Source organism: Phascolarctos cinereus, unplaced genomic scaffold (assembly GCF_003287225.1).
Source record: "Phascolarctos cinereus isolate Bilbo 61053 unplaced genomic scaffold, phaCin_HiC Scaffold_726;HRSCAF=1367, whole genome shotgun sequence".
Lineage (NCBI taxonomy): Eukaryota > Metazoa > Chordata > Mammalia > Diprotodontia > Phascolarctidae > Phascolarctos > Phascolarctos cinereus.
In genome coordinates, this window is record NW_027556098.1 from 365,620,998 (window position 1) to 365,645,796 (window position 24,799).

A 24,799-nucleotide genomic window follows, 5' to 3' on the forward strand; every position below is an offset into this window, starting at 1 on the left:
AACTCTAACTGCCCATGATCCTGTGAGGAAAGAGGAGTCCAAGCTCTAGCCACAAACCAAGGTCCAGAAGGAGTTCTTCCTGCCTTGCCAGGAGAGCTGCTCCCATGCTTAGCACATGGGCAAGAGGCCAGTGATAACTTAGGAGCCCAGCCCAGAGGCAGGAAGGTCCTCTCAGCACCTGGAAGGAGGGAAGGGGGCAGGGGCTACTTTGCTCTCTGGATACACTCAGCACAAGCCAGGGATGCCACAAAACATCTGGAGCAAGCCATGTACAAAGAGGATGTCCAGACCCTGTACTAGTCCACTGAGTTTCCTGGGGGATGTAGGCTTTCACATATCCTGGAATGAGAGCTGTGCTGGACACCAAGAAGCCTGGCTTGGAATCTTGGCTCCACCGCTTGTTAGTCATGTGACCTTTGACAAGCTCCTGTTCCCTGGTGGGCCTCAGTTTCCTCCAGGTCTAAAATCTTATTGTCGTTTCTTATTTAGTCGTATCTGACTCTACATGACCACATTTGGGGTTTTCTTGGCAAAGACACCAGAATGGTTTGCTATATCCTTCTCTAGCTCATTTTACAGCTGAGGAAACTAAGTCAAAAAGGGTAAGTGACTTGCCCAGGTCCACACAACTAATAAGTGTCTGAGGCCAGATTTGAACTCAGGAAGATGAGTCCTCCTGCCTCCAGGCCTGGAACTCTGTCCACTGCACCACCTAGCTGCTTCCTAGAATCTTATGTGCTTATTCAATCACCTCTAGATCTAGTTTACATGTTATAAATGACTTTTTTTTTTTGGTACATACAGAGCATCCCAGAAGCCTTAGTATCATTTTAAACTTTAATAGCTTATTAATAAATATAATAACTAAATAATACAAAATAATGAATAGATAATATTCCTGATAGTTAATAATTAATATACTTAAATGCTTATTAATAAGCTATTAATGCTTAAAACTGCACCAAGACTTTGGAGATATCTTGGCTATCGTATATGTTTACATGTGCATGTGTTGTTTCTCCCCATAGCACATAAGCTCTTTGGAGGTTGGGACTGTTTCATTTCCGTCCGTGTGTTCCCAGCGCCCAGCTCAGTGCCTGGTGTTTAATGAATACTTGTTGACTGGTTGATTGATTAGAAAGTCTATCCATGGAGGGCAAAAGATGGGCTCGATCTCATGTCTGCACTGCCTTAAACTTGGCACTCTGCCACCTCTCAGGAGGAGTCTGTGAGCTCCAACATGAGATCAGAAGCCAGGGAGCCCATGGGTGGGCCTGGGCGGCAGAGCTGGAGCCAGATCATAGCTGGAAGAAGCATCCCTTGGTAGCTTTCATCACCACAGGAGCTGCTGACGGGCTGTGGACGGTCCTGGGGGATTAGGAGTGGCAGGATGGAATAAGAATCTGACCTCGGCTAACATAGAATCCTTACAGCTAAGATAAGTGATGTTTGTCCCTCTACCCTACTGGCCACTTAAGATTACACTATAAACCTGTAAAGTGCTTTAGATGTATGCGTATACACAAACACACACCCTCTCGCACACATATATTATGTTAATCTCCTCCCAGCCCCACAAATGACTCTGTAAAGCTGCTGCTCAATGCATTGTCTTGATTTTACAGATGAGCAAATTTCCTCTCAGAGGAGTTAAGTGACTTGCTCATGGTGACACAGATAGTAAATGTTGGATATGTATTTGAACTCAGGTCTTTCCTGACTCCAAGTTCAACGTGCTTTCACCTATAATATGCTGAGTAGTAACAATAATAGCTAACATTTTTGCAGAGCTTTAAGATTTTCGAGGTGGTTTCCACGCATTAATTCACTTGATCTTCATAACTACCTTGGGAAGTCCCACTTTATAAATGAGGAAACTGACACAGCCAGGGAATGTCTGGGGCAGGATTCCAACTCAGGTCTTTCTGACTCCAGGTCCATTACACCACTGAGCTGAGTAAGAAGGCTGCTGGTACATGAGTGATTTGGTGTGAGGGGAACCTAGTGACATGATGGAAGGCTTAGTGGCATAGTGGGTACTCTAGGAGTAAGAAGTAGGTGTAGGAAGAGGCTGGAAAGGCATGAGGAGGTGACACCAGCTGGTCTTAGGTCTCGTGTTCCCATGGTGGGGTGTGTGTGTGTGTGTGTGTGTGTGTGTGTGTGTGTGTGTGTGTGTGTGCACACGTGCATGTGTAAGGGCAATGACTTCATGGAATTGGGGTCAGTCTGGGTCATGCCTCCCCTTGTCACTGAGCCCACATGTGCATGACGTACCTGGGAAAGGGGCAGACAGCAATGGAACAGTGATACCAGAGCTAGACTAGAGCTACCTGCCTGAAACACACCAGCTGCTGACCTTGTTCTTATTTTTCAGGCTTTAGTGATAGCCTTGGGCATCCCAACTTGGCCAGTCTAACAGAGGGGATTCATGCCAACAGTACATCTTGTCCCATCTCAGAGAGGAGCAGGGCAGAGGAATCATGGGCTCTCTCACTTAACTTCCATTCATCCCAGGCTGTCCGACAAGCAGTAATTGGCTGTCAAAGGACAGTGTGACTGGGAGGTCATGCGTTAGCATGATGGGAAGGGATTGGTTTGAGATCCCCATGGGGCATTTTGTACCTCTGCAGCTCGAGAGGACTAAGAGGCACTCCAGCATTTGCAAAGGGGTGAGAGAAGTGAGGAGACAGAGGGGAAGTGTGTCTGCCTTCTGCTGACTGACTTGAATAGACCTCCATTCCCTCATGGTGGTTATGGCACTGATATTACCACAACATTCCTCAGTCTTCCTTCTAATGGGTACAGAGGACAAGGCAGGGAAGAAGAAGGCAGCTTGCAGGTACCAGCCATTCAGTTCTCGAGCTGCCAACCACAAAATGGAGGCGTAGCAATGCCAGCATTTCTCCTTCCAGGCACGCTCTCCTCCCCAGGCTGGGGCAGCCGGGGCTGGCCAGACCCTGTGGGGCAGCCAGGTGGCTAATAGCCTGGCTGAGAGGACAGGAGGGGAAGCAACATGGATGACAGACAGGCTGAGGCTTCAGGAATCTCAGCAGCAGGGCTGCTTTCCTGACCCTCACCAATTCAAATTAGCCAGAACTGACTAAGTTATTAAGTACCTACTGAGAGCAAGGCCCCACGTGGAGCACCGGGAATACAAAGACAGACTCACCCAGAATACCTCAGCACAGAATCATGGAAAGAGCAGTGGATTTGTCATCAGAGAACCTGGATTCAAAGCCGACCTCTGATATTTACCTATGTGACTTGGATAAAGCACTTAACCTCTTTGGGCCTCAGCTATCAGTTTTCTTTTCTGCAAAATGGGGACTTAGTCCTGGATGACCCGGAGGGTGCCCTCTAGCTCTAACTCCCCAAATCTTATGATCCCGAGTTTTTAGTCTAATGGGGTGGGGTCTCTGCCTCTTCAAATCTCTTGCTTCCTTCAAAATCCTGCTCAAGTGACACCTTCTGCATGAAGCCTCCCTCATTCCTCCCTAATGGCTAGTACCCTCCCCGCCCCTACATTTTGGGAGTGGGGTTTCATCCTGTGTATATTTTGCATATATGTCTTCATGTGCCTGCTGTCTTTACCAATGGAACGGAGGCTCCCCGAGGGCAGAGACTGCTTTTCTGTTTTTCTTTGTACTCCCAGGGCCTAGCACAGCGGCTGGCATAAAGTACACACTTAGCAAATCCTTTTCAATGGACTGAAATGACATTTATGCAAATGACTCTGCTATGTGGCTGTGAAGTGATGACTCCCTTCAGTCCTCTCTGATCTCCCTTCCCTGAGTTCTTCTGAAAAGCAGCATAATAGAACAGGCAGCTGGACTTGGCTTGGGGTCAGGAAGATTGGGGTTTGAATCCTACCTTTAAAACTAGCTGTGTGAGCCTAGACAAATTTCATCTGTAAAGTAGGGATAATGATACCTGTAGTCCCTAGCTCATAGTTTATAGGGTAGTTGTGAGGCTCCAGAGATCATACCTACATCATGAGAACATACACACATTATACATGCACACATGCATGTATCCATACATATATGCATACATGTGTACATGAATACAGTTGAGTTTTTACCTCCTGGAGTATGAACAGTATGACTTTCACCTAAAACTAGGGCAGGACACCTGGGGGTTTGCCCCAGGACACCAAAATTTAGAGGGTAATAACATTTGCACTTCTTCAGCAGCATAAAAACGAATAAGAAACAAGGGAAGTTAAATTTTAATAGCTTAAAAGCATGTACACACACACACACACACACACACACACACACACAATACTTGGCAAACTTGAACATGCTGTATAAATGACAACTGTAGCATTTTGATGTTGTCCTTGTTACCATCATCATCCAGTATCTTTATGTCTCCTTTCAGGATTTCCTCATATAACCCAGTCCTCCAGCACATAAAGCCAGATTGCCTCAGGTCCTCCAGGGAGGAAAGAAAACCCTTCAGAAATGGGCCCAGAATCCCATAATCTCAGAGTGGGCAGGGACCTCAGAGGCCATCCTATGCCCTCTACAGCATCTCTGCTAAGTCTCCAGGGCCAGTAATCCCTTGCCTGCCAAGGCAGCCCTTTCCCTTTCTGTACAGATTGAACTTTTAGGCAGTTTCTCCTTATACTGAGCTGAAACCTTCTATTCATTGTTCCTTGTTCTGCCCTTCAGGGCCAAGTAGAATGAGGTGGGTTTTTTGTTTTGTTTTGTTTTGTTTCCTTTGAGACAGGGTCCCTTCATCTCATCTAGGCTGGAAGCATGGTGACACTCACAGGTTCTGATGCCGCTGCTGATATGCTGCTCCGCTCCTAACCTGGGCTGGTTCCCCCTTCCCTGGTCAGCCTGGTGGTCCACTGCTCCAGGGGACTTACCATACTGCTGATAGGCTTAGTGTGTGTGCCTGATGCGCTTTAGCCCTTCTGCAGCTTGGAACTCCTGAGCTCCAGTGATCCACCAACCTCAGCCCCCCCCAGTAGCAGGGAAGGCCACCCCACTTAATCTAATTCCTCTTTCCTATCACCACCCTTTAAGTAGTTGAAGACAGCTGCCACGTCCCCCTTAAATATTCTCTTCTCTAAATGCATCCAGTTCATTGGATGAATCCTCAGTGAATTTCCAGTTCCCTTTTCTAACCTAGCTGCTCTTCCAGGGCCAGATTCCAGCTTGTCAATATTATCCTCTAAGAAGTTGTGTCCAGGGAGGTTTACAACATTCCAGATGGGGTCTGAGAGGGTGAGACGACCACCTCCCTCATTCTGGGAGCAAAGCGTATATTTGCATAGCACAAGGATCACATTAAGTGTTTGGGCAGCAAACATGTCACTGCTGACTTGAGTCACTTGCTGGGCTTGTGGAGATTTGTCCCATGGACTGTTATCTAGCCATGCGTCCCCTACCCTATGCTCAGTTGATTTTTAAAGAAAAACTCATGTGTATATCTTTAAATATATCTCTCTTAAATTTTATCTTATGAGATTTTGCCCATCATTCCAGCCTGTCAGGGAAGCTAGGTGGTGCAATAGATAGAGTGCTGGGCCTGGAGTCAGGAAGACCTGAGTTTAAATCTAGCCTCAGCCACTTACTGGTTGTGTGACCCTGGGCAAGTCACTTATCCCTCTTTGCCTTAGTTTCCTCATCTATAAAAAATGATTTAGAGAAGGAAATGGCCAGCCTCTTTAGTATCTTTGCCAAGAAAACCCCAGATGGGGTCATGAAGAGTCAGACACTACTGAAAACTACTAAATAACAACAAATCTAGGCTGTCAAGATTGTTTGGGTTCCTAATTCTATCTATTAGTTATCCCTTCCATCTTCAAGACAACCATGAATTTGAAAAGCCTTCCTTCTATCTGAATCGCTTATATAAAATGTTGATAAGAACAGGACCAAGGACAGATCCTTATGGCACTCCTCCCCAATCGTCCCTGCCTCAATTCATTTTTCGTCAAAATGTTTGATCATTCAGCCAATTCTGAATCTACCTATTTGTACTATAACTCATTCCATATCAGTCCAGGATTCATCGAGACACTGTAACATCCTGCTTACCCTCTTTTGAGCAAGCTCCGGCTTGCCTCTGTCCTTGATGTAGGGTGTCCAAACCCCAAAAATAATACTGAAATTAATCCTGCAGAATACTGTGGGTTTATCACCCCCTGAGGTATTGACACTATACCTAGACTTGAAACTAGGGCAAGGTACCTGGGGCTTTTAGAGGGCAACTGATAAGACTTGCACTTGTTCGGCAGCAGAGAAACGAGAGAGAAGTAATTCAAGTTACTAGTGGAAGGCAGGTGTACTGCAAGGGACTTCAGAGGTCATGTAGTCCAACTCCTTCATTTTACATAGGAAGAAACAAGCCCAGAGGGGTCAAGGGACCTGCCCAATGTCACACAGGGAGTACAGCATCAGTAGCAGGGCTAGGAATCAAATCCAGAGCCTTTGACTCCAAATTAAGTGCTGACCCCACTATAATACCAGTTCCAAAGCCACCCAACTATCCCATTGTCTAGCTCATGTTTCTCCATCTTGTACATGAGAATACTCTATCAAGCGCCTAGCTCAAAATCTAAATAAACTACACATCTACATTCTCCTCGTTTATCATTCTAGAAGCCTGCCCCCCTAAAGGAAATTGGTTATTCAGATATGATCTGCTCTTGATGAAGCCATGCTTGCTCTTTGTAATTACTGCTTCCTTCTCTAAATGTTCACTGACCATCCTTTTAATAAGACACTATCAAATTTTACAAGGAATCAATGTCAAACTCATCGGCTTCGAGTTTTCAGATTCTACTCTCTGTTTTGTTTTGTTTTTAAACTGAAGCAAGAGCTATCATTCTTTGCTCCTGCAGCATCTCTCCTTTCCTCTGTGTTCATTCAAAAATTGTGACACCAGGGTGTTCCCAGAGCTTTAGTCCATTAGGTCAAATGGCACCATGACTTTGGGGGTGTCTTGCATCTATATAATGAAAACAAGGCAGTTTTATACAGGAAGGCACGAGTATCTGGGGGAATTGGGAAAGGCTGTGTGCATAAAGAGGCACTTGAGCTGAGTTTTGAAGGGAACTAGGATTCCAAGGGACATAGGCAAGGAGGGAGAGCATTCCAGATATGAAGGCCTGCCAGTACAAAGGAAAGAAATCAGGAGATGGAGTATTATATGTGTAGAACCAAGGGTATGTTGGTGTGGCTGAATTCTAGGGTGTATAGAGGATAGTAAAGCATAAGAAGACTGGAAAGGTGGAAGCTAGGTGGTGAAGTGGATAGAGCACCGGCCCTGAAGTCAGGAGGACCTGAGTTCAAATCCGGCATGAGACCAAACACTTGACACTTACTAGCTGTGGGACCCTGGGCAAGTCACTTAACCCCAATTGCCTAATAAATAAATACATTTTTTTAAAAGAAGAAGACTGGAAATATTGGAAGGGGCCAGGCTAGGCCCAAACATCAGAGTTTATACTTGCTTCTGAAGGAAATAGGGAGCTACTGATGTTTGTTAAGTGAGAGAGTGTCACAATCAGACTTATATTTTTAGAAAATCACTTTGACAGCTGAGTGGAGGAGAAACTGGAGGCATTTAGAAGGCTATTACAATAGTCTAGGTAAAAAGTGAGATGGTCCTGAACTCTGGTGGTTGTGTGCATAGAGAGAGAGGGGGACATGTTTCTAGAACTGTGACTTCATAGTTTTATTCATGAGAATTTCTCATTCCCCCTGGCCTGGATTCCCTCCTACAGAATTTTAGTCCAGGGATCTGACTTGTCCTTCCTCTGGGCATTTTGAATCTGCCCTCCTCAAATCTAAGGTGCGTTTCAGACTGTGTCTGGCTTTCCTTCTTTTTTATAAATCTAAGTTGAAGCAGTCACTTCTCCTCAAGGTTCCCATCATGTTCCTGCTCGTTGATTAGAATCAGCCTGGCTGTTCTCCTTGTCAACTCTCCTACCTATTGAAATATGAAATTATCACTGACAAGTCAAAAATGCATTAGCTCCTCTGCTGTAGGCAGAGAAATAGAAATGCCCCATCACTGCTCTCCCATGCCTCCATGCCACTCAGGATCTCTTATCCTGATCTCATCTATTAACTCCTTGTGTCCTGGTGGTCTGTAGTCTATTCCCAGGACAGCATCACTTTTGTTTCTCCCTCTGATAATCTTCCTCCAAAAGCTCACAGGTGACATTTATTCAGAGCCTTTGTCAATTCTGCCCTGCTTTCTCCTTAATGATTCTCCTCATATACTTCATCCTTCTGGGTTCACCTCTTTTATGAAGGTTGCTTTGTTTATCCTTCATACACTACAGCGATTCCTTGCTCTTCCTCTGAGTTTGGCAGCATGGTATAGAGCAAAAGTTAGTGGCTTGGAGTCAGAAGACTTGAATTCAAATCTTGACTCTACTGACTTACCTAGCTCTGTGGCCTGGTTAAGTCACAGAATGTACTAAGTCTCAGTTTCTTCATTTCTAAGGTAGGAAGAACAATATTTGGATTTACCAGGCAGTGAAAAAATATTTGCAAACCTTCAAGTATTCATAGATAATGGACTTCAGGAAAATAGATCATAAGAATGGCATAAAGGCATGCTAGAAGTGTGAGGAGGGCACTTCATTTGTCTAGATATCTTCTGGAGCTCTCTTTCTCTGCCAATTCTTATTACCACTCATCTTGGTCTTTATCACATGGGATCCAGTATTATATTTTTCCTTTTCTGTGTGTCTGTCTCTTCCTGAGTGAGACAAGATAGACAGCTGAGGTGCTTCATGAATGTTGGTTGAATTCAATTCAAGGGAATGAATCCCAAACAGGGAATTTTGGGGCATCAAGGAATGAATGAATGAAAAAGCATTTTGTTTTGTTTAGTTTTTTTTGTTTTGTTCAGTTTTTTGTTTTTTTTTTTGCTAGGCAATGGGTTAAGTGACTTGCCCAGGGTCACACAGCTAGTAAGTGTCAAATGTCTGAGGCTGGATTTCAACTCAGGTCCTCTTGACTCCAGGGCAAGTGCTCTATCCACTATGCCACCTAGCTGCCCCTGAAAAAAAATTATTAAGAGCTTATTAAGGGAGTTAGGTAGATGGAGCCCTGGACCTGGAGTCATCTTCCTGAGTTCAAATTTGACTTCAGACACTTACTAGCTGGGTGAGCCTGGGTAAGTCACTTCACCCTGTTTGCCTCAGTTTTCTCATCTATGAAATGAGCTTCAGAAGGAAATGCCAAACTTGTCCATTACCTTTGCCAAGAAAACCCCAAGTGGGGTCACAGAGAGTTAGATACAAATGAAAGACAACAAAGAGGAGGGAAGAGACTGGTTTAAGAATCTCATTTTGAATCCCCGCTCAACAAATACCTCCCCAAGAGATGGTAGGCAAGGTTCTTCCCCTCTCCAGTGTTGTTTTCTCTTTTGGCAAATGGGTAGATTGGTCTGTCTTGAAGGTCCCTTGCAGCTCTGACATTTATAAAGTATACACTTTGGGAGCAGAGGGCTTTCCTGGTGTCTCCAAAACTCCCCCACTGTAGGTGACGCCCACCCCTGCCTCTGCACAAGACCTGCCCTGCCTGACTCCTCCAGGCTGCAGGGAGCCAGGCTCTCCAAATCCCTCTGTCTCTACACATTTCTACTTCACACTCAGCATTACTGCCTTCTGAATTAGCGCCCAAGGTGGCTTTGATTGGGACTTGTTCTTAATTCTTACTATCCCCAACATGTGCTGTTTGCCCTGAACTCTCCCCAGTCTTTTCCTGTTTCTTCCCAGGGCTCAAGCCCGGAGCTGTCCTCTCCATGATGCTCAGGAGGTGGCTGATGCGGTCAGCTTTGGGCCAGTTCCCAGAGATGCCATCTCAGGAACAGACCCTGGTAGGGCAAAAAGAGCTGCCCATGCTATTGGATTGATCTTGGAATCAGGTCTGAGTTACACCACTTACCAACTGTATGAGCCTAGGAAAGCCATTCCCCGTCTATGAGTCTCAGTTTTCACCTCTACCAAATGGGAATAACATAACAATACTCGGCCTGCCTACCCCTTGAAGGCTATTGTGAGCAGAATGCTTTGTAGTGGGGTATAAATGGGCGTGAAGATAAGGATGAGGATGAGGATTATGACCTCTGCCACTTGGAAGCTCTGCCCCTCCAGAGCCCCAACTCTCTTACAAATGATCAAGCTGACGGTAGCCAAGGAAGAGGGGAGCTGACAGATCTGTGTGGGCAGCCCAGCTGGAAGCACCTCTGTGGGGGAACTCGCTGCTTCATTCACGTCTCTGGAGCTCACAGGAAGAAGCAGTGGTGGCCCTGGCAAGCTGAAGGAGTTAGGTAAGTACAAGCTCTATTTGTGAAATCCCCAGACAGGGGCTGACTGGGTGCTGAGTCCCACCAGGGTGGAGGCCAACAAGCACTCCCAGGGAGCCACTTCACGGCACCAAGACAGTGGCCTCACTCCCACAAATGCTCCTGGATGAAACCTGAGTTTCCACTGCCTTGGGGTTCCTGGAGCCTGCTGCAGAAGGGGTCTTCCAGAACATTTTCCTAAGTGAGGTAGTACAGTCAAAAGGAAAGACTTAAACATAGAGTCTGAAGACCTGGGTTCAAGTCTCCCACTAAACTGGCTATATGGAGTTAGGTAGGGGCAGCTAGGGGGCGCCATAGTATACAGAGCTCCAGGCCTACAGGCAGGAAGACTCATCTTCCAGAGTTCAACTCTGGCCTCAGTGTGTGACCGTGGGCAAGTCACTTAACTCTGCCTCAGTTTCCTCACCTATAAAATGAGCTGGAGAAAGAAATGGCAAACCTCTCCAATATCTTTGCTAAGAAAACCCCAAATGGGGTCATGCAGAGTCAGACATGACTGAAATGACTAAACAAAAACCTCTATCAGCTTCTTTACCTGTAAAGTGGAGATAATACTTGTACTACCCATCTCAAGTTGAAATGAGAAGACGCGTCATAGAATGTTAGAGTGGCACTGGACATAAGACAGTATCTACTCTAGCCCTCTTATTTTTTCAGATGGGTAAACTGAGGACCCAAGATGTAAGGTAGCTTTGTTCAAGGCCACAGAGATAGTAAGCCAGTGTGGGGTGCGGTGGCATGGCGTATTATAGTATAGTAGGGAGAGGACTGAACATAGAGTGAAGAAAGGGAAAGGAGGGGAAAGGGAATAAGAATTTATTAAGCACCTACTACGTCCCGGCACTGGGCTAAGCACTTCACAGATATTATCTCATTTGAGCTTCACAACTCTGGGAGGTAGGTGCTATTATTATACCCACTTTACAGCTGAGAAAACTGAGGTAGATCGCGGTTAAGTGAATTGTTCCAGATAATACAGCTAGGAAGCCTCTGAGGTTAGGTCTGAACTCAGGTCTTCTTAATTCTAAGCCAGCAGCTGCCTCTACCAAAACTAGAGTTCAGATCCAGTCACTGAGGCTTGTAAGATATAGGAACATGAACCTCTTAGCTTCAATTACCCCATCTATAAAATGGGAATGATAGACCTAGAACCTTCCTTACAGTTTATTATGTGGCCCCAATGAGACAACAGAAGTAAAGTGCTTTGCATACCTTAAAGTGCTATATAAATGTCATCTATAATTATTGGTCAGAATTTGAACCCAGGCCCTCTGACTCCAAGTTCAGCATTGTTTTGTTTTGGTTTTTTTATTACACTTAGCCAGAGATGTCAATTACCCAGTGCACTCCTGATTCTGGTTGAACCAGATTAAAATATAATTGGAAAACATTTAACAGGACAAATAAAAATGCCATAGAATATAGGTAATGTTACCACGTGGTTTTCTATGTCTGCAACCCACATGGATCCTTATGTGTGGTTCAGTGGCTCCCATTTCTATTTCAGTGGGACATCCCTGCTCTGGGCAGCCTCTGTGTAAAGAGCTTTGTAGCATTAATCACATAATAATTGTGATACGTTTTAGCATGATCACATTGGGAGTGAGCATGGGCCAAGCTTAAAGAGCTGGCCTCAGAGTCACAAAGACCCGGGTTTGAGTCCCACCTTCGACATATCCTAGCTATGTGAGGCAAGTCCTGGCATTGTCTCAGTGCCCTCTGGCAAGACTCCAAGACTTTATACTTCAGAACAGTTTGTTGAACTGAGTCAGGAGGGAGATTCCTCGCCAGGCATTCTCCATACAGATGAAATCACCAGTCTGGACCAATAATGATGATGATGATTATTCCTCCATTTCATCATTCCCAAGTTGGCAGTACGTGAAGGAGGAAGGGTTTGCATCTTTCCCCTACAGGAAACGTCTGTATTGTGGCCCCACTTATGTGGCTCTATCTGTTCTCCTTCCACCTGGGGAAGGGCTACGGGCTGGAGCCCAGCCTGGGGCAGAGCCCTATGAGCCAAGCCAAGTCCAAGATCGGGGCTCAGGGCTTACCCCCTGACAGCAGCTAACAGGGACCAGGAGGCCAACTGGAGATGAAGCAAATGGTCTTTGCCAGGGCCCAGCCAGGGGTCATAGGGCTCTGATTGTGCAGCTGAGGGCCAGGATCCACATTGGGCAACAGAAACTGAAGGCAGACATCAAAACTGAGCAGAAATCAGCAAAGCTTACCTCCCTCCCTCCTTCCCCCCCCGAAGGTGTTAAGCTTGCCTGGGAGAGAGACAGGAGGGGAGCACACCCAGGGGTTATACCTGGCTCCAAGGGCCAGGAGCCATACTGGGCCATCGGATAAGCTGCTAAGCCCAGACTGGAAGGCAGTCAGGCAGAAGTAAGGCTGGCTTCTCATTCCTGGGCAAGCTTAATGCATCAGAAAAAAACCATGCCTTCTAGCTCTCACATTCTATGTGATTGATTCTATAAGAAAAAATATTCTAGTATAGACCTCCCTGGCATGACCTGAGGGATGCTTGGAAGACTAACCTGCCTTAAAATAATCTTCCTCACCGATTCCTGAAATCCTATCATGAGCCTCTCATCCCTGAGGTCAGTGTTGCTGAAGGACGACCATCCGGAGGGTGCTAGAGCTTCGGGGGTGGAAAGGCTCTCAGAAGGCACCGAGTCCAACCTGTGCCTAGCCTCGAAGCCCCTCAATGTTGTGCCAGACAAGTGGTCATCCACACCATTCCAACTCCATTCAATTCCCTGACAGTTATTATGTGCCGACTGTGTGCAAAGTTCTGCTAGGCTCTGGCATTCCAGCTTGGGAGAGTTCTCATTTGGGAAGCACCTGTGTATCCCAAGCTATAACCACATGGCTGCAACATCTCTCTCACAGGAGAGCCCTTTGAACACTGGAAGACAGTGACTATGTCCCTCCCAAGCCTCCTCTTCCCTGCGCTAACTGTCCCCAGGTTCACTGGACTGATCTTCACATTGTACGGCCTCCAGTCCCCTCCCCATCCTGGTCATCTTCCCCCGAACCCTTCTCAGATGTACAATGTCCTTCCTAAAATGTGATGCCAAGAACAAAATACAATCCTCTGGATGGGATTTGACCAAGGCAGGGGGCAGGGGGATCCCAAGCTTCCTTGTTCTGAATGCTAGGATTCTGTTAGTGCAGCTAAGCCGCTGAAGGCTTCTACTCACCAGGGAAGGCCAATCACACAAGCCTGCTCTGACCTCCTGCACTAGGAGGCAACTAGGCCAGAAGAGGAAGGGCTCTCCAATGCAAAGCTACCTTTGTTCGGTCAGGGAAGAAATGACCTGCCTGGACTCATGCATTCAATCGCAGAGGCACAGAACCCTCCCCTGCCCCAGAGGCTCCCTGACCAGCTGCTAGCAGTAGAGCATCAACAGAAAGGCAGATTCATGGCATGCCAGAGCTGGGAGGGCTCTTGGAACACAGGATGTCAGAGCTGGGAAGGCCCTTGGAACACAGGATGTCACAGCTGGGAGGGCCCTTGGAACACAGGATGTCAGAGCTGAGAGGGCTCTTGGAACACAGAATGTCAGAGCTGAGAGGGCTTTTGGAACACAGAATATCAGGGCTGGGAGGGCCCTTGGAATACAGAATGTCAGGTCTGGGAGTGGCCTTAGAACACAGGATGTCAGAGCTGGGAGGACCCTTAGAACACAGAATGTCAGACTGGGAGGACCCTTAGAACACAGGATGCCAGAGCTGGCCTTAGAACATAGAATATCAGAGCTGGGAGGCCCCTTAGAACACAGAATGTCAGGCGGGGTTGGCCCTTAGAACACAGAATATCAGAGCTGGGAGGCCCCTTAGAACACAGAATGTCAGGCGGGGTTGGCCCTTAGAACACAGAATATCAGAGCTGGGAGGCCCCTTAGAACACAGAATGTCAGGCGGGGTTGGCCCTTAGAACACAGAATGTCAGGCTGGGAAGGCCCTTAGAACACAGAATGTCAGACTGGGAGGACCCTTAGAACACAGGATGCCAGAGCTGGCCTTAGAACATAGAATATCAGAGCTGGGAGGGCTCTTAGAACATAGGATGCCAGAGCTGGGAGGGCCCTTAGAACACAGAATGTCAGGGCTGGAAGACCCCTAGGACAAAGAAAGGAGGGCCCTTAGATATCATCTAATGCAAGCCTCTTATTTTACAGATGAGGAAAGTGAGTCCCAGGGAGAAGAAATAAGTCTCCTAAGGTCACACGAAGGGATTTAGGGGCAGGACCAGGACCAGAAGGCAGGCCTAGGCTTTCCAGTCCAGAGCTTATTCTCCTCCTCGTGGGCAGTAGGACTGGTCTCCTAGGTGTGGGGTCACCGATCACGCAGGGCAGAGCAGCTGACTTTCCTCTGGGCTCTGGCCCCCAACAGTGAGACTCTCCTCCCTCGCCCCAGTCAGCTCCTCCCCAGCTGCTGCCGCCAGGCCCTTTCTCTCATTGTGACCCCCCCGCCCCCGCATTTCTGCTGCCCTAGAATCCCTTGAAACTCAAAGAGACTCTTACCTGCCACAAGCCAACTGTGAGCTCATAATCTAGAGGTTTCGGAGATTCCTGGAAGCTGAGACAACCATGCTCGTAAAAGGCCTACAAGGAAGAGAAAGAGTATATGAGAATTCGTCTGCCACAACACCATCCTTCAATGCTCTTTTTGGTTCTGAAAACTTCACATCTCCCCCTCCAATCCCACCAGATAAAAACAAAACAATGAGCGGCGACTCCGTGAGACCCTCGCCCCAGACATCACAGCCTTCCTTCTTAGTCGGGCTGCAATTCCCTGGCAGTCACCATCTCAATCAAATTTAGCCAAACTGGCTTCCTTCTTATGTGACATTCCACCTCCAAAGCTTTGCACGTCCCTGGTCCTGTCAAACAAATCTCACTGTTGTCTGGCAGGGCCTGAAACATCAGGGGTCTATGAGATGCCCCTCCCCCACCCCACCCTGAACTTGAACGAAGGAACCCAGAGAGCTACTCTGACCTCAAAGGGACAACGGGTTATGGCAGGATTTCAGGCATCAGTGGGGAAGATCATTTTAAGGCAGGTCGGTCTTCCAAGCATCCCTCAAGTCATACCAGGGAGGTCTATACTGGAATATTTTTTTCTTATAGAATCATATAGAATGTGAGAGCTAGGAGGGCCCTTAGAACACAGAGGGTCAGAGCTGGAAGATCCCTCAGAGAACGTCTAGCCCAGGGACAGATACTTTCTTCAGTAGTAGACCACATGAACAGAAATCCCTATGTATGTGGGCTGCATGAATTTAATTATGTAATTGCTTACATTCAGCTTTAATTACAGTCACTAACTGAGCCTAGCTTCCAGATTGATTATACATTACTACCCTTCACACACACTACCCTCCAGACAAGCCAGCCCACTTGTCATTCTCCATCTCCTGTCTCCATGTCTTTGCCCAAACCATTCCTACCCCTGGAATCCTCTTCCTTTTTGCCTCTGCCTCTTGGACTCCCTTCAGGACTCAGCTGGAGTTCCCCAAGTCGCATAAAGCCTTCCCTGATTCCCCGAACTGCCCCTCCTACCCTTCCTAGGGCCCTCTCCCCACTCTGATTTTACTAGGTTGCTCAGCTTTTGTGTCATTCTCTTCTTGCCCCCTCCATCCCCATCTGCAACTTGAGACTCAGCCATTAGGCTGTCCAGCCCCGAAAGGTGAGTTTTCAGCTTCTCTTGCTCAGAAATATGCCTCCACACTATTTCCTAGCCAGCCCCGCCCCATGCTGCTGTATTTTCCTTATTTGAATGGAAGCTCTCTGGGAGCAGAGACTATTTTGTTTACTTGTTTTTGTATCTATGGTGCTTAACACAACGTCTGACATGTAGTAAGCACATAATAAATGTTCTTTCTATCTCTAACCTTCCATCCATCCATCCATCCATCCATCCATCCATCCATCATCTTGTATCTACTTGTGTGTGCCCCCCTACCAGTAGAATATAGGTTTCTTGACAGCAAAAAATGGCTTAATTTTTAATTTTAATCTATGTATCCCTAATGCTTGGCATATAGTAGGTACTTAATAGAGTTTATTGAATGAATGACTGAATTCTAGCCTGACATATGGCTCTAGTGGGGTTTGCCACAAGGCCAGTACTAGGCCCCAGATTCCTGCCTCACAAGTGCTGGGCAGGAGGGTAGGCTCTCATGGCAGACTGATTTATGAACCACATGCTGGCTATTTGACTTTTTATGGACTTCAAGCATCCAGGATTACCTCAGGTGGGAGCTCCCTGTTGGCACTCAGCCCAGCCCCTCCCTGATGTCTTAGAAGACAATTTCATGAGTTGCCATGACCCCAAAAATTCCTCCCCCTGAGGCCAACCTGGAAATGAGCCTTCCTGAACTTTGCCAGGCTGGTCCTCAGATGACACACCATCTGGCTCTGGGCCTTTACGCCAAGCCTTTCTGGTTTGGTTGGGCCTAAGAGAGCCACAGGTAGAGTCTTCAGATCTCAAGGTCATTTCAATGTCACAGAGAGGAGCTGGGCAAGGACTTTAGTCTAGGTGTGTGTGAGCTCAAGTTAAAGACAAAAAAAAATTGTTTTGCCGAGAATCTCCAGTGGGTTGTACCTCAATGTCAGGCAGGCTACAATCATGGTGGATGCCTGGGATCTATCCCAACCCCTTCATTATAGAAAGGACAATATTGCGTGGGATCATCTGGAAGGAGCCCAACTACCCATTCACGGTCTTCTACCAAATCAAGGCAAGGGTGAAGTCTCTGGAGTTGGGAAGGCTCAGTGTGGGGTTCCACCCAATAACTATTTATTAAGTTCTTACTATGTGTCAAGTACTATGATGGGAAATGAGGATAGAGTTAAAAATGAGAGTCCCTGCCTTCAAGGAACTTACATTCCACTGGGAGGTCATGGCACAAACACAGATAAGTCAGTACAAAATACAGAAGAAATATGTTGCTTTGTTGTTTAGTCATTTTTCAGTCATGTCTGACTCTTGAGGGCCCCATTTGGCATTTTCTTGGCAAAGATACTGGAGTAGTTTGCCATTTCCATCTCCAGCTCATTTTAAAGATGAGGAAACTGAGGCAAACAGATGTACAAAATAATTTGGGAGTGAGGTAGAGATATACCAACAGGGAGGGTCAGGAAAGACCTTATGGAAGAGGGGGCACTTGAGCTGAGCCTTGACTTGAGCTAGGGTTTCCAAGAGAAGGCGATGAGGAGGGAGAGCATTCCAGGCATAGAAGTTGGAAAACAGATGCCCTTCATGGGGAAGAATGAGTGAGTCAGTCTGCTACACATCAAAGTCAGAGCCCATATGCTCCTGGGTCTTAGAGCTTTCTCCTTTTGTCCTTGTCATAGGATCACAGAATTGCCCAGTGGCAGAGATGCTCATGGCCATTTAGTCTGACCTGTACCTGAAAGGAATCTCCACTCTAACATACTGACAAGAGATTGGTGATCTAGCCTTCACTTAAAGACCTCCAAGGAAGGGGAACTCATCACCTCTAGAGGCTACCCATTTTCACAGCTAGAATTGTCGGGAAGGATTTTTTCATTTTGTTTAGTTTTTCTGACGTCATGCTTAAATTTGCCTCCTTGAAACTTCAACCTATTACTCTTGGTTCTGCCTTCTAGGGTTAATCAAGACAGATCTCTCTTCCACATGACAGCCACACTTCAAGGAAGTTCTCACGACCTTCTCTGAGTCTTCTCCAGGCTAAATGTGCCCACTTCCTTCAACTGACTGTCATACAGCATGGACTCAAGACCTTTACCCATCCTGGACACTATCCAGGTCATCAACGTCCTTTTCAAGGCAACACAATACTCCAGATGAGATCTGATAATGGCAAAGTACAGTGGCACTCTCCCTTCCCAAATCCTGGAAATTTGACCCCTCTTAATGTAGCCCAAGATTGTATTATCTCCTTTGGCTACTACATTATCCTACTGTTCATATGTAGCTTGTGGTCTACTAAAACTCCTAGTTTTTTTTTTCTTCAGAGCTGCCTCATCTTTGTACCCTTTCTATCTTATAATAGTGAAGTTGATTTTTTGTACCCAAGCTCAACTTTACATTTGTCCCTATTGAACTTCATCTTATTAGAGTGTCCAGTGTTCTAGCCTGTCAAGATCAATCTTTATCAATGATGTCATCCACAAAGGCTGGGTTAGGAGCCCTGATACCTATGTCACTTGGGGAGTCTCCACCACTACTCCACCCTGCCCCCCCAAATGTTGTGGTTGGGATGGGGTAAGTCGGGTAGAAGAAAAGACCTGAGAATATTCTGTCCTGAGATCATTCATAGGGCCTAACTTTGGAAGCTTCCTAGGCATCTGAACTGTCCTGAGCACACAGGACTATGGGAACAGCTACCTGAGCTCACATTTCTCCTGAGAGAGTTAGGGGTGACAGGAAATAGGAAAGTTACTGATGTATGCATGGTGGTAGATGCAGAGACCTGCCATAATCAGTGATGTATGGTGGAGGAGTAGAGTGTTAATTAGTGAGAATCAGAGGAAGGTTTGTTGAATTGAATTGTAATGAGTATGGGGGAATTAAAAAAAAAAGGGAAAATAGCCAGAGGTGGGAAAGAGGCTTCAAGGTAGGAAGGTACGGGTGACTTTGGGGTTTCTTCCTCTTGTACCATCCCTGTGATGGATGCTAGATGTCCATGAGTGCTGGGTCTGTCCCACATTGGGCCTGGTGTCCCTGATGTGCAGTAAGTACAAGGGGCAGAGGAGGCTAAAGCTGTAGTCCCAGATCCCGGCTACCATTGCCTGTTTGTATTTAATCTTCAGATCCCAATCCCTCAAGCAGAGAGGCATTGGAGGCACCGGGCATCTGTAACTCAGGCAACCTGATGCTCTCCTGTTTTCTCACATCCTGTGTGACTATTTCTATCCCTCCCTAAGTGCACAGCACCTGTCACTGTGTGCCTGCCTGTGGGTGTTTGTGGGGGTGTGTGGAAGTGCTCAGAAAGTCTGTCACATTTCAGATCATAGACCAAGAGAAGGATGCCAGTAGGCTGCGTGAAATTGTGCCCATTTTGGAGACCCAGAAACTGAGGTCCAGGGAGGCTTAATATCTTACCCAAGATCATGCAGCCATTAAGGGCACATCTGATACTCAAGCTCTCTGATTCTCTCATCCTTTTTTCATTCAATAATAGCATTGAATGGAAATTCTTCCAGTGAATTTAAAGCACTCTGCAGCACCTTTCTGCACTTACCAGGTGCCCGGCACATAGTAGGCACTTAATAAATGTTGACTGATTGAATTATTGCAAAGCGTTTGGAAGGATGAGCAAGACGGAGGCAGCTCCCTCAGGCTTACTAAGCACTTTTCTTACAGCAACCCTGTAGAGTGAGGCAGAGAATGCACCTGTTGTCACTCCCATTTTACAAACAAGAAAACTGAGGTTCACAGAATGAAGTGATTTAGGATCATTGATATAGAGATGGAAGTACTTGTAGAACTCATCTAGTCCAATCCTTCGTTTTACAGATGAGGAAACTTGAGGCCCAGGGAGGTTGGAACACGCCCAAGGCTTCACCCAACCAGTAAGCGGCAGAGCCAGGATTCAAACCCAAGCCTGCTGACTTCGAGTCCGGGGATCTTAACCCAGGCTTTCCAATTCCGATTTTCTCCACAACATTTTGATGAAGAGTAACGAGCTAAGCACGGACTAAGGGTGTGGGGCTACGGGGGAGGGGGGAGGGCGTGGCTGCAATACCAGTTCCAGAAAGCAGGAACCCAAGGACTCCTTAGCAGCTTCTTCTGAATTGCTCAGTTGCTTTGCTGTTTCCTCCCCTTCAGCAGAGCAGCCGCTCCACCCCAGGCCCTTCTAGGCACCTCCTACTTTGAAAATTACTTTTGCAAAGCCACTGGCCACCCCTCATGTCTATGGAGCCTTGGGATAGCTCCCGCTTGCTCAAGACGTAGCTTGTTGCCCAATCTGGGGGAGGGGGAGGGACGGGAGTCATCCCTAGGGCCCTGAGGGTCATACCAGCAGGCCTATCTTCTCTCATGCTTAAACCCAGACCCAAGCTTCACCAGACCAGGCAGCTGGGCTCGAGGAAGGCTCCCCTGGGGAGTAGGGTTTGCCAGAGAATCTGCTTGGAGAGAGAGCCCTCCAAATGCCAGTTCCAAGGGCCAAGAAGGCTGGGAGCAGCTGCTCCAGGGCCTACAATTACAGGCAGACTCAGAGGGCCTCCTCCCATCATGCACCAGGATCTCTGGAGTCTGACCTCACCTCTGCATGGCAACCTCAGCACTTCCATGCCTGTCCCCACTGGGGACAGGACTCACCTATAGGCCCCTCACCTCCATCTGACTGTCATCCACACCAGTTGGCATGGTAGGAACGAGTAATTTGAGGGCTGGGGGTATGAGGCACAAATGGAGGCCAGAGCGAGTAGCAAAAAGATGTTCTGGGAAGTAAGGATGGAGTTCAGGAAGAGTAGGAGTGAGGCTAGGCCAAGGAAGAACTTATATCAGGAGAGAGGAAGCACATGCCATCTGGTAGCTTCCTATAATAGCTCATTATTCATACACATAGGTGCTGAGCTTGGCTATTTGTAAGCAACCAAGGGACTACAAATGCTATTGGCACCCTCTAAACTCAGCACCCTGAGTCAAAGTCCCAACTGCCATGCCCTAGTTGCTATGTTCTCTGGGAAGGCCAAGGCCATCACCACTTGGGGCTGAGTCCGTTCCGTGGCACTGAGGGAAACCTCCCAGGTTTGGGGAAGGGTGGGGTGGGAGAGGAATATAAGAATACACACAGACTCAGTGCCCTGGAGGGAAATCTACACAGCCACAGAACCCTCCAGGGAGCAAGGTAGCCCCAGAGATGGCAACAGATGAAGGCAATGGAACTCAGGTCCTGGATCAATAATAACAGCTGACATTTAGACAGCACTTTCTGCTTTGCCAAACACTTTACATCTATTATCCAATATCTCTAGAGATGTAAGCAGATAGAAATATAGCAATAATGGTAAAGTGACAGAGAAGTTCCCAGATCAAATGGGCGCTGGAGCTGAGAAAGAGCAAGGGACCAAGCCATGATGTGGAAGGGCAAGCCTGGGTGACACCTTTCCCTGGTATTCTGAGTTATACGAACTGTGCTGCCTGTGGAATAGTAATAGTGATGATAATGATGATGATGATGATAATAATTAACATTTATACAGCACTTCAGGGTGGCAAAACACTTTACAAATATTACCTAATTTGATCCTCACAACAATCCTGCGAAGTAGGTACTATGCTTACCTGCATTTTATAACTGAGGAAACTGAGGCAGGCAGAAATAAAGTGACTTGCCCAGGCTCATACAGCTAGTAAGCATCTGAAGTCAAATTTGAACTCAGGGCTTCTGGACTCCATGTCCATCATTGTGCCACCTAGCTGCCTAGAGAAGGGAGTGGCCTCTCTGATGACCCCAACGAAGCCTCAACATAAGAATGTCATGTGTGGGTTTACCAGAGTGGAGTTACTTGACTCCAGCAACCTCAAGTGCTTACGGGGAGCACATGACCTTAAGTACTCTGAGCCTGGAGGGCAGTATTGGTTTCTGGGGAAAGTGGTAGTTCACTAGAGAGTGAAGGAGAGTCCTCTTGACCATTCATGGGTTGAGGTGGAAACCCTTTGGGTTTTTCTGTTGGGTTAAAAAACAACCAAAAAAATGTGTCCTATACTTGACACTCTGCTACCCTGAGTGGCAGCAGTAAGAGCTGATAGGCATTTTCCTTTTCTTTTCTTTTTTTTTTTTTTTGTTTTGCAGACCTAGACACGAGCTGAATTCTGATTTTCCCAGGGGAAATCAAGGGTGGGGGCCAACAAGCCAAATTCTGATGTTCCCAGGAAAAAATCCTGGGGGAGGGCATGAGCCCAAGGGAGAATTGGGAGATAACTCCAAGGTTGGACCCAGTCCATGGAAACCCAGAGTCTCCCCAGAGAGGGGAAGAGTCTTGTCCAAATTCACTGACAGATAGATGGTAAATGGTTGAACTAAATTGTGAAAAAACAAAACAAAACAAAACAAAAAACGGTCTTCGGACTGCAGGCTTCTTTTCACAGTTTCCTGGCCTTACATCTTGAACCTTTGAGTTCTCAAGAGTCACCACAGCAATGGGGAAGTGCTTTGGTCTGGCACTCAAGGCCCTCCACAGTGTTAACACAGCTAATTTCACTGTCAAAGCCACGCATTGAACCCTGGTCTCCAGACTCCCAACCCAGGATTCTATCCACCATGGCCAGCTGCCGTCTCTGTGGCTGGGGCCTCAGAGAACGAGTTTTGGGTCTCAGTTCTACTACTGCACTGCGATGTGATCTTGGATACATACCACAATGTCTCTGGGCCTCAGTTTCCTCATCTGAAAAACACAGGGATTAGACTGTGTGTTCTTTAAGCCTTTTTTTGGCTCCTAACATTTTATGAGATTGATGAGGGCCCCAGCTGTGAGGCTGTCATGAAGGGCTGCTCCTGCTAAGGGTGGGAAAGAGGGAGGGAAAGCAGAGATCAGATCCCCTGGGAGGCTTGGTGCATGAGGCAAGGTTGCGAAGAGCTAAATATAGGCTGACCCTCCACGTGGCCGCTGTGGGGGTGGGGGTCCATGAGAATGGCCAAGAGCGATTTGGGAGGTGTGGAGGCTGGAGAGGGGAAGGAGTGATTTCACCTGACACAGAGATTGCTGACAGGAAGTGCTGGCACCCAGTCTAATAGGGAAAGTTCAAGACAGACATTGGGATTCATTTCCTGGCAGCCAGAGGCATTAGGTCATGGAGAAATCTCCTCTCTAGGAGGAGGGAAGGAGCCGCTCTCTCAGCAGACAGACACCGGGAGGAGGCCAATCCAAACCCCCACCCCACCCCCTTGCAAAACAATCCAAGCTCCTGGGAGAGACAGGCCCCATTCAAGGGAGAACATCTCTGAGAATGAGCATCCCCTCCCCTCCTGACCAGACACTCATGGTCCTACAGCAGCTGGAGATAGAGGGACTCCCCATCCTCCCACTCCAGTCTTTTCTCTTTCTCTCCTGCACACGCTGCTGAGCAGCAACTGGAACTTCCCTCTCTCAAGATCCAAAACCTCATCGACCAGAGAATCCTTCCCCAAAGGTGAAAAGCCCTTCTCCATGAGATAAACTAATAAATGCATAAGGGTGAGACTTGGAGTCAGCAGGAGCTAGGCTGCCTAGCTGCCTGAGTCCCTTCCCAGCTGTGTGACCCTGGGCAAGTCACATAAACTCTCTGGGGCCTCAGTTTCCTCATTTGTAAGACCTGCTAGACTTGATGGCCTTTAAGGCCCCTTCCAAGTCCTAAGCCTAGGCCCCTATAATTTTACACATTTGTTGGGGCTCTTTAAAATCCGATAATCTTAGAGTTGGAAGAGAGGGACTTGCAGAGGGAATGTAGTGCAATATATCAGTACCCAAGTAGGTATTCCTGACTACGGCCAGCCAATCTCTACTTGAAGAGCTAGAGTGATTGGGGGTGGGAGTAGGGGGAGGGGACAGGAGGATCTCCACCTTCTGAGGCAAGCCCATTCAACTTTGGGACAACTCTGATTCTAGGACATTTATCCCTTATATTGCACCCACATCTCCCTCTCTGAAACTTAGAAAAGCTCTTTCACATATATAATTTCATTTACACAAGGAGCAGGAGTAATTATCCCCATTTTACAGAGAAGGAAATGAAGGTTCAGACTAATCAAAGGGACGATCCGAGGTCATACAACTGGTAAAGGCTAGAGCCCAGTTCTAAGGACAAAGGATCTGTCCACTGACTCACTCTCCCTCACAATCAGAAAAGGGGCATACTCAAGCATCCTTGAGGCCCCCTGGAATTCAATTCAGTGTAACAAACCTTCATCTTAATAAATGCCTGCAAATAAACATAGTGCCTTCGATTGTGCCAGGCACTGGGGAGAGAAAGATAGGGTTGAATTACAGAATTTTGGAGCTATAAGGAACCTTAAAGGCTAACTCATCTCTCTCTGATCAGAAGTAATCTCTAGATCATTTGCAGTGAGTGGTCCTCCAGCCTTCATGGGGTGACACAGCAGATAGAGCACCAGCCCTGGAGTCAAGGGGACCTGAGTTCAAGTGTGTCCTCAGACACTTACTAGCTGTGTGACCTTAAGCAAGTCACTTAACCCTGTTTGCCTCAGCTCCTCACCTGTAAAATGAGCTGGAGAAGAAAATGGCCAAACACTCCAGTATCTTTGCCAAGAAAACCCTAAACGGGGTCATGAAGAGTCAGACATGACTAATCGACAATAACATCCAGCTTTGGTTTGAAGACCTCAAATGAGGGGAAACCACTTCTCTCCAGCCAGCCCGTCCCACTTTTGGATTACTCTGGTTGTTCAATCAATCAACCATCAAACACCTACTATGTGCTAGGCATTGGGGATACAAAGACAAAGAGAAAA

The 24,799-nt window shown here is 47.1% G+C and overlaps 1 protein-coding gene across 7 annotated transcripts in view; it reads right to left on the reverse strand.

The window, feature by feature from the left end:
- HIVEP3 (HIVEP zinc finger 3) overlaps positions 1 to 24,799 on the reverse strand; it is a 678,266-nt gene that overhangs the window by 207,256 nt on the left and 446,211 nt on the right. For all 7 annotated transcript variants that reach the window (XM_020983441.2, XM_078145504.1, XM_020983443.2 and 4 more), the window contains exon 3: positions 14,877 to 14,957. The gene's annotated coding sequence lies outside the window, so the exon portion shown is untranslated. The remainder of the gene's footprint in view (positions 1 to 14,876; positions 14,958 to 24,799) is intronic.